Consider the following 21,783-nt stretch of genomic DNA (forward strand, 5'->3'; position numbering starts at 1 on the left):
AATCAAGCTATTCTGGATGAAGAGGGGTGCACAGACACCACAAAACACACCTAAAATTAATTACACAATTACCAAAATTAATTACAAATTAATTAATTAACAACCAATTATTAATTAATAAATTAAAATTAAATTCCTTCTCACCGTTTACTCCTATAAACACCACAACACACAACTTTTTACAATTAAATAATTAAAATCAATGAACAATCAATTATTAATTCATTAATAATAAAACACTTACACATTTAACACTATAAAATATCAATTAAACAAATATGAATAAATAAAAATCAATAAATGTAATATAATTAAATTACTTCCCGCCCTATTTCCCTATAAAGCCACAAGCCGCTACGGAACTAAAAATGCAAAATTCAAATAAAAAAAAGAAGTAAAAGAATGTGTAATAATGAATTACAGGTGCATACTACATCACCCTTTCCTCACAGATCAAAACTATGACAGGGCATAATCCTGCAACCTGGCAGGTAATTTAATGGTATGTGAATTGCGGGTCCTTGTGTACATACGGCCACCGTCAACCACACTCTGCTCCATACCACCATTAGACTTGTTCATGCAAACCCTAATTTTTGGGTGTGCCGTCTGGACTTCTGAAGGGTTCACTGATAAAATATCGATGTAAAAAATAGAGTCAACTAAATCATGCACAGACCAGGTACAAAAACACATTTCTGCTTGACTGTCAGTGATGGGTATTACACTGCTCCTGTTCCACCAGCCTTACCTATACAAGAGTAATGAGGTCTTCTTTACCTTGACAACTTTGACCGGTTCAGAATACTTGAATTCCTGTTTTATAATTCTGAAAGTTTTTTAAATATGTACCTATCCGCCTTCCTTATAATCTTTTTCTTTTCCATTTTTTTTCCCGTCAAAACATCTTTTCTGAACCTCCTGTTTGTTTAACACTCTCTTAAAATGTAACCATTCATGTCCCACCTTCTCTTTGCCCATTATAACGGCATTTTTCAACCATATTGTAACTTAATTAGACATTGCTTTTCTACCTCTCAATAAGGTAAAAGGTGATATTCCCATTGTTCATTCCAGACCGGTTAGATACTGTTAGATCTGGGGGTCTTTAGTTGGCAATGATATTCACTTTTGTCCAAATAGGGACCCTTACTTCTAAAACAGGATAAGGGGATTACACTCCTTAATAACCCCTGCTCACCCCCTTGGTAGCTTGGCACGAGCAGACAGGCTTATCTCAAAGGCAGTGTGTTAAGCATTTGTGAATATACACAGTAATACAGTGAAAACACTTCAGATGGACACAACACAGGTTTTATAAAAATAAGTATTCTTTATATAGACTTAAACACAAGACCACAAACGACAAAAAAAATCCACAATACTACACTCAAGATTACTTAAAAGATGATTAAAGTCTCTTAGTTCAAGTTGTTGGTAAATGTGATAAAGTTCCCAACAAAGTACCTGGATGTGTAACGCACAGTGAACAAAAAGGCCCGCAAAAGGGGATATGCGTCGGTTCCGTGACCCGGGAGGATGGTTGCGTCCTTCCTCAATGCTTGCGCAGAGTAGAGGACTCGTCGTGAGCCTTACCGGTGCAGAGGTGATGCATAGATTCTCGGCTTGCGGGCCCGTTGCGGTGCTCAAGATGGCGCCTTGATGCGATGCGACGATCCGGTTGCGATGCGAGAAGATGGGGCCCTTGATGTGGCGATGCGATGATGATGCAATGACGCCCTGGCAGCCTTGCGATGACTCTGTACTTTGGGGCCGCGACAGGCCCTGCGACACGCTTCTCCGGTGATGCGATGGCGACTTTCTCGAATGGCGTCACGCTTCTCTGGTGATGCGACAGCAGGCAGCTTCGATGAACACACACTTCCAGGGAGATGCGGCGAAGGCTCGCTTCTCCGGCGTTGCAATGATTTCTGCTGCGGTGGTGACACGCTTCTTCTCAATAAGTCACGCTGCCTCCTTCCAGCGACATGCAAGTTTCTGGAGTCAGAATTCCCAGCAAGGAAATTCAGGCGGGAGCTGGAGGTGAAAACTTTTTTTCCCTGAGACTTCAGCAGGAGGCAAGCACAGTTCAAGCCGTTGGAGAATATTCTGTAGATGAAAGTCCTTTACAAAGTTCCTTCTCCTTTCCCTTGGCAATGAAGCAACCACTGCAGGCCAACCCAGCAAACAGCACAATGGCAGAGGGGCAGTCCAAACTCCTGCAGCTTCCTTGGTTCTTCTCCTTGGCAGAAAGGTTTCTTGTTCCAGAAGTGATCTAATTTCTTGGGATCAGGTTCCCAATATTTATACCCCCAAATCCTTTGTTCTCTGAAGGCAGAGAGGCCTCTGCCTAGTCCAAACCAGTCCCTGAGCACTTGGTTTACATGGCTCTCTTCTTCCTTTCACTGTGCAGGGCAGAGACATCAGCCGCCCCACAGGAGGAGGAGCCAGCACAGGGGAGGGAAGATACAGCTCTGGAGCACTCTGTTGACATGATTCCTCCTCTCGTTTCACAGTGCAGGGCAGAGTCATCAGACAAACCACAAGGAATGGAGCCAGCATTGTAGAGGGAAGGCCCAGCCCTATTCAGGTCCCAGGTGCAACTCCTCCCTCCCATCTAGATGCAGATCTCTCTATTCACCACCGGGCTGCCCCAGCTTGTCTCCTGGAATCCCCCAGCCCTGTCAATCACAACCCCAGACAAGGAATACACAACCCAGGAGAGGCAGTCTCAAATGGTTAGGCAAGCAAATACCTGCTTTTTAAAAGTGGTATTTGCAAACATAGAATATTAAAAGAAACTTTACTAAAAATGTATTTTAATTTTCTGAGTCAAGGCATACTAAATTCAAATGTCTACCATGTTCCCTGAGTCAGTTAGGATTACAAGAATGTAATAATCTAACTTCCCATTCTAGCCTATGGAGAACAGGTAGCCTTCAATAGTGAACAACGAAAATGGCTGTAATTCACTATTAGAACATGCTACACACATCAGAGCATGTCCTACCTTATACTTACAATGCACCCTGACCTTGGGCCTACCACACCGGTGTCTAATATGAAGCAAAGGGAAGGTTTAGGGACTGGCAAGTGGGTGCATGGCAGTGCTAGACTGCACACAGGCCTTGCAATGGCAGGCCTGAGACACACGTTACAAGCTGCTTCTGTGGGTGGCACAACCAGTGCTGCAAGCCCACCAGCAGCATTTGATTTACAAGCCCTGGGCACACATGGTGCACTGTACTAGGGGCTGACAGATAAATCAAATAACCCAATCATGGAATCCAATTAGTATACCAATTTAACATAGGGAGCACTTGCACTGTGGTACTGATTAGCAGTGGCACAGTGCCCAAAACATATAACCAGCAAAAACATATCAAAACAGAGGAGGCAATCCGTCAAAAAATGGAAGGGAGACTCAAGCCAATGATGTTAGGTCTAACAGATACACCCACACTTTTTCCTCCAGGACCTCAGATACGTTGAGACCTGAAGAAAGAGCAGTTTGCACTCCTTTTTGTAACAAATGATTGGTCCTTTTCACCATACCATTCAACGAGGGACTATACAGTGCAACCTGCAAATGTTGAATATTTAAATTTGCTCAAAACTATTTCATTTCCTTGGATACGAAATGTATCCCATTGTCCGTAACTATGCATTTGGGTGCACATTCATTTTTTTTTTTTAAATCTTTTTATTATTTCAAAACAAAACAAGACAGAAAGCAACGAACACAATGACAATGCATCCCACTTTCGGTGGTAAGAGGAGATTCGACCATAATGCACCAATGATCAAAATGTACAGTCCCCATTAAATCTAGTGCAATAACATCAAGCCCGTCGCTCAACACAACGCCGGACCCACATCCAGGCTCTCAGCTCCAAGCAGAGCCCTATTCTCGATCTTCCTCAATTTCTATCAACTCCCATCCCCCCACCCCCACTGCTGATGCTGGCGTGCATAGAAGAATTGTAATTAAAGGTACTACTCTCACATGTAAGAATCCTACAGATCCTCCTTTCCTTTATACGTATAGTTATTATGACCTTCTATGTTTCAGGGACCTCCCACTGCACCGGTCCCCTCCTGTCCTGAGGGAGCTTCTCGTGCCTAGTCTGTTTCCACCGAGGACGCAGAGTCCAAATCAAGTTCCACGTCCAGCGTCCGGAGGTCCGCTACCAAGGCTTCCCACGCCCTTGCTGCTTCCAACGCCATATCACTATGGGACCTCTGTGCTTGTTGCATTCGGGTTGTACTCTCACTCCCCGCCCACAGTAGAAACGCTGCCTTCCACCTAGTATAGCTAGGACCACCTGCTGCCTTGCAGTGTGATGTGATTTCTCTATTGGCTATTATGAGGCCCAAGTCTATGAACTTACTAGTTATTTTGTTCTGACTAGTATGCGGAAACCAGTGTAAAAGGCACACCTCCTTATTCATGTCAAGCTGCTGCTCAGTCACCCCACAGAGCGACCCGGTCACCTCCTCCCAGTATGGTCCCAGTCGATGACAGTCCCATAATATATGTTTTAGGTCCACTCCCGCCGTACGACAACGGGAACACGTCGCTGTGTCAACTCGCAAATATTGATTAATTTTAGCAGGGGTGAGATACGTCCTATGTAGCACAAAGAATTGAATCAACTGGAACCTAGCATTCCTGGTACCCTTCCATGCCCTCTTAAGTATCTGCGACGAGGCCGCATCCGGGATAGCCTTGCCTAAGTCCATCGCCCAGTGCTTCCGCAATCGTTGTAACGGGTTAAGCCCTTCTCCTAACAGTCGTTTGTAGAGACAGGTACTCGTCTTATACGTGCCCGCTGCCATCACCACATATTGGCATGCGCCATTCACCAGGGGCTCAGAAAGGCAGCCCCCCAATGTTTTTGTACAGCCACACTCAGGCCGAATGCATCAGGAAGTGACCGCGAGGAAGGCCGAGAGACTCCTGCAACGCTCCATATGGCAACAACACGCCATCTGCATATAGTTCGCCCACCATCTGCAGACCCAACTCCTCCCACTCTGACAGGTCGGACCAATCACCACCATGCGGCAGCGCTGTGCACATGCCCAGTGGTATCTCGGGTGCATAAGGCCGTTTCCAACAGTATCGTAGGGTGCTCTCCGCCATTGATAAGTCAGCAGTCCTCAACCTCTGCTGCAATATCACAAACGATAGCACATGTTGCGGTATCTCTGGCGGAGTCCCCCTCTCCGGTCCTCTAAACTCCAGCGCCACCGCCTGAGTAAGAACCTGGAACTGCGCAGCCAGATAGTACAACTCAAAATCCGGAGCGGCAAGGCCTCCCTCAGCCCGTGGTCTCATCAGTGTTTCCAGCGCTACTCTACGGCAGCCCGCACCCCAAACGAAGCCGCTCACAGCCGAGCGGAGTCGTCGGAAGAACGCCACCGGTATACGTATCGGTAAGGTCCGAAAGAAATATAAAAGCAGAGGAAGCGCCACCATCTTCAGGAGCGCAACTCGACCCATCACCGACAATGGTAGGGACCCCCAGAACCGCATGCTACTCCGCAGCCCTCTCATTGCTCTCTCAATATTGCCCTCGAGTAGGTCCTCCTGCGTATGATACACCTGCATACCCAGATAAGGAAGGCATCTGGGCTCCCACGCGAGATCAGGCGGTAACTGCGGCGGGTCGCAGGCACTGGACACTGGGAAAACACAGGTCTTTGACCAGTTGACCCACAGTCCCGAGACATCTCCAAAACGGTCAAGGAGATTGCGCGCCCCATCCAGGGCCTCCTCCGCATCTTTTAGGAACATGAGGAGGTCATACGCATAAAGTGAGATATGGTGCTCGCGGCCTCCGAGTTGCAGGGCCCGGTATGCACCTCCCAGCCTCGCCCGCGCCGCCAATGGCTCTGTCACAAGAGTAAATAGCAGCTGGGAGAGTGGGCAGCCCTGCCTAGTGCCCCGTCCCTCGGGATAGGTGGAAGAGACCGTCCGTCCTACGCAAACTCTAGCCATTGCCAGCGAGTACAGGGTTTTAGTCCAATGGACATATCCGGCTCCAAGCCCAAACTCCATCATAACTGTGAACAGATACGATCACTCCAGGCTATTGAACTCCTTAGCAATGTCAACCGAGAGCACCACAGCCTGTCCCTGTCCTCTGCATCCATCATCCAACATGCCAATCAGCCGACACACGCTACTAGCAGTATTAAGCGTCGGGATAAAGCCAGCTTGGTCAGCATGCACCAGCCGCGTCATTAGAGGAAGGAGCCTAGTAGCAAGCACGCGGCTCAGTGTTTTATAGTCAGTCGTAAGCATAGACAAAGACAGGTACGCCGCCGGATCAGTCGGCTGCTTCCCGGGCTTAAGAAGCGGGATAATGATAGCCTCCCTAGTAGACTCCGGCAATAACCCCGTTTTCTGAGCCTCCTGGAACATTACCAACAATCTGGGAGCCAGCAAATCCGCATACACTGAATAGAATTCAATGGGCAAGCCGTCGCTCCCAGGTGTCTTATTGCGCGCTAAGTGCTTAATGGCACAGCGAATCTCAGCTAAGGTAATATCCTGGCCGAGAGCCTCTGCTTCCTCCTCCCCTATTGCGGGTAAATCCAGGCCCTCCAAAAATGACTGAGCTTCCGCTTCACCTGTCAGCAACTGGCTGGTGTAGAGATCCGCATAAAAGAAATGGAACAACTCATTAATACGATTTTGCTCATACTCCAGCCGTCCAGAAGGGGAGGCAAGCACCAGAATAGGCACACATCTAGGGGCTGGGTCCGCAAGCCAAGCTAACAGAGTGGCCACCTTGTCCCTTTCCGCATGGGCGCGAGCCGTAAAAGCCTTGTAATCAAAACACCGGACCCTGTCTACCCCAGCCGCCACCACCTCCCTTCGAACCAATACGTCGTCAAGCGTCCCAGAGCCGTCCTAATGAGCCTGCTCAGCCTAGCGCAAGGCCAGCTCAGCGGTCTCAATCTCCCGCAGGAGCAACTTCCTGACACCCACCCATTTGGCGATACAAATCCCGCGGACCACCACCTTAAAAGCGTCCCACTCCAGAGCCACCGTCGTAGCAGTACCCGCATTTTCCACAAAAGAATGTTCTATCCCTTCACTTAGCTCCGCGCGGAAGGCAGGATCCTCCAACATTCAGGGCGCAACCTCCAGTGAGGGATTCTGGGGCCCTTTACCATCCAACAAAAACAGATGTATGACATTACAACGCATACTTTTACAACGCATACCTTTACAACGCATTTTTAACAACGCAACATCCATTACAACGCATTCCATTACAACGCATGCCATTACAACGAATTTTTAAAAACTACCTTTACAACGCATTCCATTACATCGCATACTACCTTTATAACGCATACCATTACAACGCATAACATTACATTGCATACAAGGTAAGTATTGGATAGTATAGGGGTAAAAATTACTCTTCTAACTCCAGGGTGGTGCAGCAGTAGGGTAAGTGTTGGATAGTGTAGGGGTAAAAATTACTATTATAACTCCAGGGAGTGCAATAGTAGGGTAAGTGTTGGATAGTGTAGGGGTAAAAATTACTATTCTAACTCCAGGGGGTGCACAGTAGGGTAAGTGTTGGATAGTGTAGGGGTAATATGTGTTGTAATGCTATGCGTTGTAATTGTATGTGTTGTAATGACTGCGTTGTAATGTCATGCATTGTAGTGGTATGCGTTGTAGTGTCATGAGTTGTAATGGTTGCGTTGTAATGGCATGCGTTGTAATGGGTGTTGCGTTGTAAAAGTTTTGTTGTAATGGTAGTGCGTTGTAAAGGTTGCGTTGTAAAGGTTGTTTCCCAACAAAAACTCACCAAAAGCGGATTATGGTCTGAGAAAGTGCGCGCCAAATATTCACTAATGACCGCCAGGGGCGCCAGTCCGAAACTACAGAAAACTACGTCCAACCGAACATGGAGATCATGCAGGGCCGAATAATAAGAATAGTCCCTGTCCGTCGGGTGCTGCGCTCTCCAGATGTCAATAGGTCCCCAGTTGTCTTGCCAGTGGGCACGAACCCCCACCAGCTTATTAATCGGGGCCGTGGCCAGTGGAGGATGGGACCTATCCATGGTCACGTCAGCAATTGAATTAAAGTCTCCCCCCATCAACACCGGTACAGTAAAGTAATCGGCGAGGGCAGAAGACAGTGTCCCCAGAAAGGACGCCTGCTCCACATTAGGAGCATAGACACTGCAAAGGGTCACCTCTCTGCCGTACAGTCTACCTCTCACAGCAACATAACGGCCCCCAGGGACTACCAGCTGATCTATCATTTGAAATGGGACCCCTGCCCTAATCCAGATCAGCGCCCCTCGCGCAAAGGCAGAATAAGTGGTATAATAAAGCTGCCCGCGCCATCTACGCTGCAAGGCCTGACCCTCAGGTTTAGTAAGGTGCATCTCCTGTAGGAAGGCCACCTGCACTCCCATATGGACCAAGTAAGAATTTACCCTATATCTACGTTGCATGGAGTGGAGTCCCCGAACATTCCAGGTCATACATTTCACGTCAGGAGCCGAACCCATATTTGCAATGCAAAAACCAGCTCAAAGCAGCCCTCCACCCCCAGCTGCCAAGCAATGTCATCAAGATACCAAAATACAACACTTGAGAGCACCATTCCATCAAATAAGCACAGCAGCAGACAGTTTCCCCCACACTGAGCAAATCGAACCCCAAAAAGTCCCACCCCACCCGCCGTACCCCCCCCACCCCCCCAAGAACAGGCACCAACATAGTGAATCCCATACAAACCACCCGCACTGCACACCCCATGCAAAATTAAGGCAAACAAAACAAGACCATCCGGTGGGGATGGATAGGGCCTAGGACGCTGTCTGTACCAAAACTAAACACACCATCTAAAATCGCTCCCCACATCCCCCAAACCCATTCCGCCTCCCAAGTTCCCCCAACCCCCTTTGAGAATCCCCGCTGCCACCGCCACCTCACTCAGTCACAAAGCAGGCACTCAGCACCCCCAGTCCCAAACTACACTACTATCCTCAATAAAACAAGGCCCGCACTACGGCAGCGCAGTCAAGAACCAGACACCCACCCCCTCAAATAGTCCAACATCTACTCATCCAGCAGTCAATCTGCTGTCCCAGGGGTGGCCAGCGGCAGTCTCTGGTTGTCGGACAGCGGTTGATTCCCCCTCTGAGTGGCCCTTATCGCTGTTGTGTTCAGATGCTTCCGGTGTGGTCCTCAGCAGCTCCCCGGATATCGCCAATACCGCGTCTCGGACCTTCTTGCATTCTATGGCCGTCTGTGAGGTCGATGGTTTTTGCGGTCCTCGCCTGCAGCGCCGTAGGCATTGCGACCGGCGGGGCTGAGAGTCGCCAGCCAGCACACGCACCTCCGCCCCTGGCCATCCTTCCCTGCTCTATAAGACTCTATCCATTACCAAGCCTCCTACGGCGTATCGTGGAAATGGGTCTTACCGTCCAGTACTATGCGGAGTTTGGCTGGGAAAAAGAGGGAATACTGAATCCCTTCCGCACGCAGTTCCCTCTTTACAGCTTGGAAGGACATGCAGCGCCGCTGGATATCAAACGAGTAGTCTGGGAAAAGGGTGACGTTGCTGTTGTCCACTTGAAAGGGGCCATCGCTGCGGGCCTTCTGTAAAAGCAGATCACAGGCCCAAAAGTGCAGCAGCAGCGCTACCACTGGTCACGGCGGGCGGCCCTGCAACGGCGGTCGGGCCAGGACTCGGCGCACCCGCTCCAGAGTATAAAAGTTTGAAAGGCCCTCAGGGGCCACAACAGTCCGGAGCCAATTCTCCAGGTAGGCCACTCTGTCGATCCCTCACTATTCTCTGGCAGGCCCACCACACGGATGTCATTACGTCTGTTTCTGCCTTCTGCATCCTCAGCTCGCCGTTCCAGTACCGTGATACGATCAAGGACATCCGTCAGTGAAGCAGTCAGTGCTTTCTGCGCCGGGCCAAGCTCCTGAACTGCAGATTCATTCTGCTTCACGCGATCCGCAAGTTTCGAGTGGTCCGCTCGTAAGAGGCCCAGTCCCATCGCAACTTGCGCAATGTCCTGCTGGAGAGCAGCACGAGTGTACGTGATGGTCGCTAATATTTTATCCAGCTGTAATTGAATTCCCGAGGTCGGCGGCAGTTTCTGCTCAGTCCTAGTCTTCTGGGATAGGGGTTCCGCGTCTGACGGCGGCGGATCCTTCTGCTTCCGTCCCCGGGAATTGCCCATGGCATCGCGTGGTGACGCACTCCGATCTTGCACCACGGTGGCCCACACCCTTCACCTCCAGGTCACGGGTCTCCGCAGCAACACCAGCAGACTCATCAAGGCCCTCCGCCATGTCGGGGGGCCCCGGCCGCGGTCAACTCAGGGGGGGCTCCACTCAATGCCCCGGCCTCCGCCCTACGTTCTCCACACCAAAGTCACCCAGTAGAGGCGGGAGAGGCGCAACCAGGCTCCCAGCCACCATTCACCGATGCTCCTCAGGGTCCAGTACAAACCCTAAATGCCGGACCCGCAGCTCCGACCAGCTACTGTACCTGGGGGCCGGGGCATCCTCCTTCCTCCAGTCAGGACTGGCCTCTCACACCATTCCGCAGGGGGGTCACCAACGCTCCATCGCCAGTCGCATCCCCAGTCACGGCCGTGCACCCCCGCCCAGCGTCGCCACAGCCAGACTCCAACTAAAGTGAAACTCAGGGCCTTCGCCATCTTGGGTCCAGCAACTCGGGAGAGCTCCATGCCCCCGTCTCCCCGATGCGCCCCACTCCAGAGTCACCCAAGAGAGGGGTGAGAGGTGCAGCTAGGGTCCCAGGCTCTGCTCACCGGTGAACCTCAGGGCCCAATTAAATCCACTGATGCTGAGTCATCGGCTCCGATCAGCCTGCGTACCTCAGGGCCGGGGTGCTCACTGTCCTTCGGTCAGGCACCTCTCCTCACGCCAGCGCCACCGCCAGCACAGCACCAGCCGGCAGGGGGTCCCAGCGCTCCTCCGCCAGTCGCGTCCCCAGCCGCAGCCGCAGCCGCAGCCGCAGCCATGTTCCCCCTCACAGGATCGCCGCAGCCGGGCTCAGGTGAAAATGAAACTCAGGGACAACGCCATCTTAGGTCCCTGGTTCGTCGCACCACCGCTCTCTGCAACGGCCGCCGCGACCCTGTTCCTGCGTCTCCCGTGGCAATTTTCAGCGCCCCCTCCGCTCCAGGAATCTCTCCAGTCCAGGAGCTCTAATGGGGGGAATCAGGAGGCGTTGATGACAGGAGAATTGCGGGGGATCAGGCGCGGAGCTCATTGCTCACGCAGCCGGTCCCATTGGCTCCTAAGCCACGTCCCCCTGGGTGCACCTTCATTACTACATTTTTACTCAGAAACTGTAGGGCACCTTTACTGTAAGGAAAAACGACAAGAGAAAAATAGATCCTCGTCAAGAAATAATCAACTAACACTATCACAAAATTTATGTCAGAAGATAAAAGGTTGAAAAGACCATCAAATTCTAAGGCTAACTTTTCCCATCCGTTGGAATAAAGAGGTACAGGACAAAGAGGCTTTGTGTCTGCTTTCCAGTTTTTGTCTGACACTACACACTGAGGAAATTCATTAATGTGACCAGCTACCTGTTTGTGCATCCTTGGCCACCAGTAATTCTGGTGAACGTTTTTGCAAGTGCTATATATATCAAACTGCCCTTCATTGGCAATTTTGACTATGCGGTTACATTAAATTGAGGGAGGCTTTGAACAATCCATTTCTCAAACACATTCAGTCCTTGCATAATAGTTCTCACAATAGCAGCGGCGGCTGGCATTGATCAGGGGTGGAGAGGCGGTGGGGAGAGGCAGTGGGGAGTTGGGGGGTTGGGATGAGGTTAAATAAAATATTTAATTCAACTACCTGCTTGCCGCGTCTTCCTTGCCGCTCCTCCTGGTCGTGTGTCTCCTCCTCATGCCTGCAGGAACAGGAAGCATCCTGGAAGCATCCAGGATTCCCTGAGCCAATCACAATGCTGCAATGCAACATTGTGATTGGTCTGAGCGCTGAGGCTCAGCGCCAGGTAAGGAATGGGGGCCTGGCCATGTTCTCAACCCAGGCTGTAATGCAGACTGGGTGGAGGAGAGGAAAATTGGGCATGACTGTTATGGTCAGCCCGAGAGAGCCGGACAAACAGTCTTGTGCACTTATGAGTGGGGGCAAACAACTCCTCGGCAACTCTGTTAGCCACTGTAAAATAGGAACCAACAATTTGTAGATGAAAAGTAGTGGTTTATTAGAAGAAAGATCCCAGCCACAGGTCAGCATCCAGCCAGCATCCAGGTATGACAGCAACTGCTTCAAGGTTGAAGCATAACATTCCATATGAGGTTTTGTGGTTCCAGTGCTCCATGACATAAGCGCAGCTATGTCATGGAAGACACAGAGAACCACGATGCCACACATCTCCCTTCTTAACAACAATAACAAAATTACAAAAAGAAAGCATCAAACAGTAACGAAATTGGAGGAGGAAAAGAGTTAACATAAAAGCATAAATCACACGGTCACATAGTCTCTTAAATACTCAGGAGAATGAGAGACCCTTGCAGACTTGCGAAGAAGTGAAAAGGGTTCACCACTAGGAATTTGGCAATGAGAACTGCAAGAAGCCTCCACAAGATTATCACTAAGCACCACCACCCTGTTCAAATTCCAAACACGATGATCTGCAGTCTTGATGGCATTCTTAAAAACTTTAATGACCCGAATGGGCTTCTTAAAGGTAGCCTTATTGCTTTTACAGGGATTTTTAATGAGTACCCAATCTCCCACTTTGACTGGCGTGACCTTTACAGAATTCCTTGCATCAAAAATCCTTTTTCTATTCTCAACTCTAGAAGATTCACGCAGCACCCAGTCATCCTGAACATCAAGAGGACAAGGTTGTAGGTCATTGACCCATGCAGGTACTACAAGGGTATTGGGAATGCGTGACCTAAAAAGTTCAAACGGAGTCTTCCCAGTAACAGCATGGGGAGATATCCTGTAAACCTTAACCTTTTTAAAGACATCTGTTCTCCAATCTGTACCAGCAGACTTGGCCATTCTGATAGTTTCTTTAAGAACACGGTTGAATCTCTCAACCATACCGTTTGTTTCTGGGTGGTACAAAGAGGACTTTTTGTGTTTCACACCTTGTTCTAACAGAAAATGCTCCATCTCTTTAGATACTAATTGGGGACCATTATCCGTGAGAATGGTGTTGGGAATGCCCTCCCTTGCGAAAAGTTTAGTTAAAAAGGCCACCACATGTTTAGTCTCGATGCCACGAGTAATGGCAATTTCAGGCCATCTGGAAAAGAAGTCCACAAGGACAAGAACATACCACTCACAACCAGCAGACACAATGGGCCCCAAAATATCCAAACCAACTTCTTTCCAGGGTGCATTCGGTCTGTCTCTGATCACCATAGGTTGAACTTTAGGTTTCGCTACCTTCTCACTAAGGGCACAGTCAATACAATCTCTAACCTTACGTTCCACTTCTAAATCCATATTAGGCCACCAATACGACCTCCTCAATATCTCTTTGGTTTTAGAGACTCCTAAATGGCCAATATGTGCTAAAGACATAAGCTCATCCCGAAGAGCCAGAGGTGGAACCAATCTAGTTCCCCTAAAAAGTAAGCCATCCTGTTCTGAAAGTTGATCTTTGACATGCCAAAATTTCTCGAGGCCATTATTAGATTTGGGTTTGACCTTCCATCCTGTCGTCAACAGTTTAAGAACCTCCACGAGAACCAAATCCTCCTGAACCATCTTCAACCACCTTTCCTTATCAATGACAGCCTCCTCTACAACACAAACCATCTCATCGTCTTCATCACCATCTTCCTCATCCTTAGCCTCAGAAGTGGGAACAAGGCGGGATAAGGCATCTGCTACCTTGTTTTCCACTCCAGGTAGATATTTTACATCAAAATCATAATGTTGTAGACCAACAACCCATTTAGTGATCCTTCCAGACACAGCATCGATTCCTTTCTTTTTCAGAATTTCACAAAGCGGCTTGTGATCCGTCCTAACCTCAAAAGTGGTTCCCCATAATAGATTTTTAAGCTTCTTGATTGACCAGTAAACAGCGAGAGCTTCACGCTCAACAACTGAGTATCGAGTTTCAGGTCCTTTTAAACTCCTTGACAAGAAAAGAATGACCCTCTCGGTGCCCTCAAACTTCTGTACCAGTACCGCACCTAAACCCTTCAAACTAGCATCGGTAATCAAAATAGATTTCTCAGAAGGGTCAAAACTACTCAGTTTAGGGGCAGAAGCTAACTTCTCCTTGATGGTTTCAAATTCATGTTGACACTTTTCTTCCCAAACAAAATCCACTCCCTTCTTCAACAAATATCTCATGTTGACGCACAAAGAAGCAAAATCTTTCACAAACTTACTATAATATTCAGCAAGTCCCAAAAAACTCATCAATTCTTCCTTATTCTGTGGGGAAGACAACTTGGAAATGGTAGAGATCAAGTTTTCCTTAGGTAAAATTCCTCCTTGAGTAATTGTGTGACCTAAATAGTCAATGGAAGTCTTCCTAAACTTGCACTTTTCAATCTTAACAGTTAAACCTGCAGTACATAGTCTTTCTAAGACTGCAAAAAGCCTCAAATCATGCTGCGAATTATCCACGCCAAACACAAGAATATCATCTTGGTATACTCTGACACCTTGTAGACCCTTTAAGACCTTTTCCAATGCCCTTTGGAAAACCGATGCGGCTGACACTAAACCGAATGGTAGTCTGACAAACCTAAAAGTGCCATAAGGTGTCACAAAAGAGGTTAAGTCTTTCGAATCTTCCTCTAACCTAATCTGGTGGTATGCGGACCGTAGATCAATGGTGCTAAAAATCTTAGCACCCTTGAGTAACATAAGCATGTCAGCAATCTTGGGTAAAGGGTAATGATCAGTGACTACACACTTGTTGAGCTCCCTTAAATCAACACAGAGACGAAGAGAGTTGTCCGATTTTTTAGCGGCAACAATCGGGGCAACCCATTCCGTCCCTCTACTGTTTCAATAATACCTCCTTTGACAAGCTTCTCAAGTTCAGCTTTAACTTGCTCCCTGACAGCCACAGGTACATTACGTACTTTGCAGCAAACAGGTACAGTACCTTTTTTCAAAATGATGCGATGACAATAATCATTCAGGCACCCCAAATCTTCAGAAAATACTTTTGGAAACCTCGTTTTCAACTCAGTGGTGAAATCTTGAGAAACTAGAGAAATAGTAAGAGAGGTAGAGGGAAAAGGTTCTTTTAACACAATAGGAGGAGTTGAATTTGGATCAAGCATAACCCCCAAATCCTTGAGAGCAAACCAACTTATTATGCTATCTCCCTTTTGAGACACGTAAATTTTTGCTCTGATCAACCTATTCTTATAATTGATCACTCCTTCACACACCCCAAGTAGCTTAATGGGTTGTCCCGCATAGCCGAAAGGTCTTATGTCAGGGCGAGACAACTCAAGTTTATGGCTTAACTTATTCAAGAAAAAATCTTTTGCAACAATAGTAATTTTCGCTCCAGAATCAAACAAAACCTTTGTGGGGAAACCTTCTATTAAAATTTCGTCAGAAGGTGAATTCTTTGCTTCTTCAGCACTTACAGTCTGTATACAAATTTGACCACAATCTAGATTTTCATCAGAATTACATTCATTTTCAAAGTCATAAAATATCTCACTCACTCTACTTTTGTAGTTTCCTCCTCTACAGCATGAGGTAACATGTCCCTTCCTTTTACATTTACCACAATATGCTCTCCAACCTTGACATTGTCTATCCGTAGCAAAATGCCCCATTTTACCACATCTATAACATCTTACTTGGGAGAGGTCAAAGCTGTTCTCCTTCTTTTTATAGGGAATTTTGCTTGCACCATTTCCATTTGTAGACTCTTTCTGGTGATTTCCGCCTACTCTAGGAGTAGATTTTACAACACTTACTGTGTCTTTAGTAATTTTGTTCTCCCCATTTTTTTTTATAACTTCTACACACTTGATAGAATGTTCTATCCTCTTAGCAATAGTAAGAACTTCCTCTAAAGAGGGTTCGTCCTTTTGCCACAATTCCTCCCTCACCTTCTCAATATAGCATCCGAGCATGAACTGATCTCTTATGTGTTCATCAAGACTTGCACCAAATTTACACGACGAAGCTAGCTTTCTCAAAGCTGTAATATAATTCTCGATTGTCTCTTCTTCCAATTGTGTCCTCCGACCAAAATGATATCTTTCTAAAATCGTACTGACTCTAGGAAGATAATGTTCATCTAATTTAGCAATACAAATTTCATATTCATTTAAAGTACCATCATCAAGGTCAGGCAAATGATCGAATACCTCTTGTCCTTCTGCCCCCAAACAGTGTAACAGTAAAGCGGTCTTTCTTTCAGCACTCAAACTAGACCCACACACTCTGGCATACCTTTCAAACACTTTACGCCATTTTTTCCATCTGATAGGTGGATCTCCAGGTGAGGATAAGAAGAAGGGGGGGGCAGTTACATTTTGCATGTTGTTGTCACTAACAAGCAGATAACAAGAGATAAGATAAAAATAAATAAGAAAAATAAAACAGGAAAAGAAGATTGAATGTCAAATGTGTGTGTGTCACAGTGGGTGCACACAAAATAAACAAAAATCGTAGGTGCAAAGTCTAGTGTGTGTGTCACAGGAGCCGGACACACAAAACAGATTCAAGTGAGAGTCTCCAAAAGGTAAAAAAAAAATTGATTTAACACAGTACCTTTGTATTGTTCATCGAAAATGTGGCAAGGCTTAAAACAAGAAACTTCAGGGTGATAATGAAGAATTTGCGATGAATAGCGGTAATCGGAGTAATGAAACGCGATGAAAACGCACTCCGAGCTGAAAACAAGGAAGTTGACCAATTCAAGATGGCGCCCACGTCAGCGTGACTCCCAGCGTACCTTGCGGCACGTTTGCGTGTTTCCCAGCAAGCTTTGCGAACAGCCGTGAAGACGTCCAAACCGGTGTGTTTGTTTTCCAGGCTTCGAGGTTCCGAAACGCTGCTAGGCAATGGCGTCAGCGCTGTCTAAAGGATGCAGCTCGCGAAGAGTCGGCAGGTAGGGCCCTTTTTAAAAGATGCAGATCGCATGGTAGATCGAGTGCATTTTCTCGAATGGTGAAATAAAGCGCACAACGTCTGACAAAGCGATGGCAAAGGTGCAACAAGAACAGCATTAAACCGCTAAATTTGAAAACGAAAGTTATGTTCCTTTTTAATATATAAAAAAAAATGTTTCTTCTTACCCTGGAAAGTCGAAAATGAAGTCCTTTAAGAAGTTTAAAGCCAGTGAAGTATTTCCATATCTTCAAAGTTGAATGCCACGTAGTATCTCCTTTAATCTCATTTAAATTGTTTAGTCCACAAATTTCCAAGGAAATAATCGTTTTTAGAAGCGAAAAAAAAAAAAAAAAAATATATGAGATACTTGTTGAGATCTTATCTTCTTCCCATCCTGCGTCGCCAAATGTAAAATAGGAACCAACAATTTGTAGATGAAAAGTAGTGGTTTATTAGAAGAAAGATCCCAGCCACAGGTCAGCATCCAGCCAGCATCCAGGTATGACAGCAACTGCTTCAAGGTTGAAGCATAACATTCCATATGAGGTTTTGTGGTTCCAGTGCTCCATGACATCAGCGCAGCTATGTCATGGAAGACACAGAGAACCACGATGCCACAGCCACTCCCACCTCGCAAAGCTGCAGTGCACGAAATAGGAAAAACTAAAATGATAATAACTGTATTATAATTCTATATTTTTTTATACTGCTGAAAAAAAGGAGTGGGGCGACGCTCCTCCACCTTAGAGGAGGAGCCTCCACTGCACAATACTTGAAAGAAGATTTTCATTTCTGCCGATAGACCCTTTTCGCTAGCCCAGCCTTTTTCAATAAAATCAAACACTTTGCACAAAATCTGATTATTCTCTGTAACTTACAACCACTCACTCTCCGATATGGAAGCTACACACCCCTGGGTGACGTCTATAGATGGCCCTATGCACTCATTCTCACAATCATCTTTCATAGATACAGTGAGAAGCAACGGTAAGCAAGACAGTCAATCCACCCTGAAGAATTTGCCCCCTTTATTGTACTTCCCTGTTACATCGTACTCTTGTAGCTTGAATAGAAGCCTCACCAGATGGGCTCAAGCCTTGCCGAACCCATTCCTACTCAATAAGAATGCTAAATGATGCACCGGCCAGGAGGCTAACAGCAGTTCCCAACAGCCAACATCTGCAACTTGCTCGCGGTTGCGGTCCTAGTTCTAGATCGCCCACAGATCAGTAAGGAGCCAGGAGAGAGGCAGGTGAGAAGAGGCACAAGGAGTGTTAAAGACATCGAGTCTTGGTCCAGTTCAGGCCAGAAAACTGCAGCTCCAGCAACCCCAGCTCCACCCCTGACTGTGACTCACTGGGAGGAGGTAGGCAAGTCAGTGAGTCTGTTGGGCGTGGTAAGTGTGCGGTGTGACAGCTGTTAGATTGCGGGAGGCCCAAGGAGCACAGGGGAGCTCCTTGGGCCCGGTTAATCCTGTGTCAGTCCCGGGTGCAGCCTGAGGCACCCTTGGGGGCCCGACTTGCTACTTGCCACGCAGTGGAGCAAAGCAGAGCACCGTGAGGAGTGCAGTGAGGAGCACAGCGGACCACAATGGACGACAGCGGATCGGTGACTCGGCAGGAGCAATTGTTTTCTTCAGTCACCGAACGCAGAGCACCAAAAAAATACGGATCAGCGTCCTGCATTGTTGACGTGTTGCAAACCGTCACACATCGAAATAGTGCCAGCAGCATCCGATCTGCATTTTTGGGTTAACGAGACTGGTTATGAGGGGGGAGGCGTTAGTTGGTGGGGTGAAGAGAGGCGCCGGGTGTGCTGTGGAGGCGGCCCAGTTAGTGCTGGATGCAGCCTGCGGTTTAACCCGGTGACAGCCTCACTCAGAGACAGAAACCTAAGAAGTACAAGGATCAAGGAGTCAGGGGCAAACCAGACAAGATGCATAGTCTCTGTCATCTTCTCTCAGGTATATTCCTGTACCACGGTACCAATGACCATCGGCCACCGACAGAGTAGAGCAAAGATTAAAGAGGCACAAGAGGAACAAGTGGCATGGAGGCACGGAGGTACGGGGGAAGGGGGAGGAGGGGACAGGCTGAGTGGGCCCGCAGAGCACCAGAGCCAGGAATGGAGTAGACAGATGGGCTCTAAAGGAGAAATAAAAGAACAAAGGAGTAAAGGAGGAAAGGTGGACTATAGGATAGAAGGACAAGGGTAAAAGGTTGGTTACCAAAACTCCCGCCCCAGTGCACTAGTTAAGTAAGACCAGTAGAGTGGCAGAGAGGTAAGAATCAGAAAACCACTGAGGTGATCCTGGTTGTGCAGGAGTGCATACAAAAGTAATCTAATATCTATAACACACAACTACCAGAAAAAAGGAGAAATACAAAGGAGAGTTACAGTCACAGATGTAGACACAGCCAGTGCTGTCAATCAGTTTGGTGCACAAGCACTAAGCCAATTTCTCAAAGTTTGAGAGGAGACTCACTCATATACCAGGAAGGCCTCCCCCCCCCCCCCCCCCCCCCAAATGAGCAAACATGCCTTCTGGTCGAAGCAGAGGGAAAATAACCCAGGGCAAAAAGAGACAAACTAAGAGAGCTCGTTGAGAGCCTTATAAATCTGACTCCACGTTCGAATCAGAGAAGTCCGAAAGAAAGAAAGGGAAAGTGGAAACAATCTCAGCCACGAACAACAGCAACAAAAGGGAGATTGACAGCAGAAACAGAAATAAAAAAGAAGGAGGGGTACGAGATAACAGATTTAATAATGTCAAAGCACACAGCGGCATCAACATCCATGCTAAATCCCCAGATAGTTGGACATTCAGCAGAGTTTAAAGTAGTCGGTCTCACACAGGAAGTGAAATCACCCTGCTTAAATGAACATAAGCAAGAGGAAGCACCCGTGGGAGATGACACAAAAGGAGCTAAACCAACAAATAGAGTGAAAGTTTAAGCAGAGATTCTTAGCGCAGCAATACTAGAGCTACTCCCATTTCCACATCCAATAGGCTGGGACAGTTCGAGACCAAAGGACTTAACTGAAGATCACCGGACCCGAACAGAAACACCGGAGACACAGGAACAACCCTGTATAAAACTCTTGAAACATCGTCCCAAATACAAGAGGTCAGTCAATTAAAGACTAACCTATCAGTGGACCCAATATTAAAATCTCTCGGGGAGGTGAGGAGACAGAAAGATAAATCTTCAATCAGGCTAAGCCCATTTGTGACAGGTCGAGGAAGCCCACAGACAAATAAGCAATTCACTTTAGAAAACATATCACCATTATCTCAATTACCATTGCTCAAGAACAGTGAGCAAAAGGCACAGGAGGCCGCAGGCGCCAGTAGAGCTTCCCCTATAGGGAAACACTTAGAGCCAGGATTGGGTAGAGAAGGGCCTGGACAATACCTGGGTGGCTCTCCTGACAACCATGGACGCAATGTCGACAGCCATATTCCGCCAAAGCAGATAAACAAGATCTTCAGGTAGACTTGTTAAACATCTTGACAGTACATCTAGTAGTCATCAATAAAAAAATACCAGCATTAAACGACCTGATCGAGCGAGCCCAAAAACATAATTGCAAACAGCAAGTAACATGTCGTTGTGAAACCCTAGGAGACATTCTGAGGTTCTGTGAGAATCGTAATGACGTTTTTGACTTGTTCGAATATGGACGAGTTTGGTTTCTATGAACCGCAAATGACGAGTTTAGTGGGTGTACGCGTTTTCGCTACTCTACTTTGCACCATTCGTCTTATTCGTGGGTTTCTTCATCTGAACCCACGGGTTCCATTTTAGATACGGCATCCATTTTGTTTCTTGCCCTCAAGTAGCCAGCGAACGGACACTGTCCGCTTCGTGACCCTGGGATTCCCAAGCTCTTGCGGAAGACACATGTTCCTTTGAGGGTGTCTTTATGACGAGGGGGATGACACGGCAAACGCAGATGGCTCCGCTCAAGGCTCATCTTGCCGTGCTGGTCTATTGTTTCAGCCGTGTATGCATTAGGCACGAATCCTTTGATCCTGCAATCATGCTTCCGATATTGCCCCCTACACTCTTTTTCAATCTGCTGTCTGTCTTTATCTTCCTTTATCTCCAAACACAATTACCCCTGACACCATCGATCACAAAAATCTTTTTGTAACAGTAGTCCCTTTTATTGACTCTGTATATATTTAATTATTTTAACTTTTCTTTACTGTTTTTTTATATATCACATTTCCAATCTTCCTTATCACTTTACATATGTTTCATTTACAATATTTACAATGTTCTCACTGTACATTCCTATACATAAAACATTCCTATACATAAATTTTCATATTGTAGTGCTGTATATTTACAAGTACACCTCTGGCTATACACAGTGTCCTACTTGATTTTAAGCTGACAAGATATAACTTTTTCTTGGTCTTGTCCACCCTTACTGGTGTTGGTCCTATCTCATATGATCAAAGTAATATGTCTTTCCCTTTGTTTTTTTCACTTTTATGGCACAAAATATATTTCTTTTGTATACCGTGTAAGTAGTACACACTATCTTACTTTTAACAAAGCATTTTTTTGCTTTATAGTTCATATATATCGCCGACGCGTTTCGACCTTGTCGTGGTGGGACCTGCAC

The 21,783-nt window shown here is 47.0% G+C and overlaps 1 protein-coding gene across 1 annotated transcript in view; it reads right to left on the reverse strand.

Annotated features, from left to right (window-relative positions):
• LOC147688567 (multidrug resistance-associated protein 1-like) overlaps window positions 1–21,783 on the reverse strand; it is a 900,980-nt gene that overhangs the window by 176,405 nt on the left and 702,792 nt on the right. The gene's annotated exons all lie outside the window — the stretch shown is intronic.

Source organism: Lissotriton vulgaris, chromosome 10, assembly GCF_964263255.1.
Source record: "Lissotriton vulgaris chromosome 10, aLisVul1.2, whole genome shotgun sequence".
Taxonomy (NCBI): Eukaryota; Metazoa; Chordata; class Amphibia; order Caudata; family Salamandridae; genus Lissotriton; species Lissotriton vulgaris.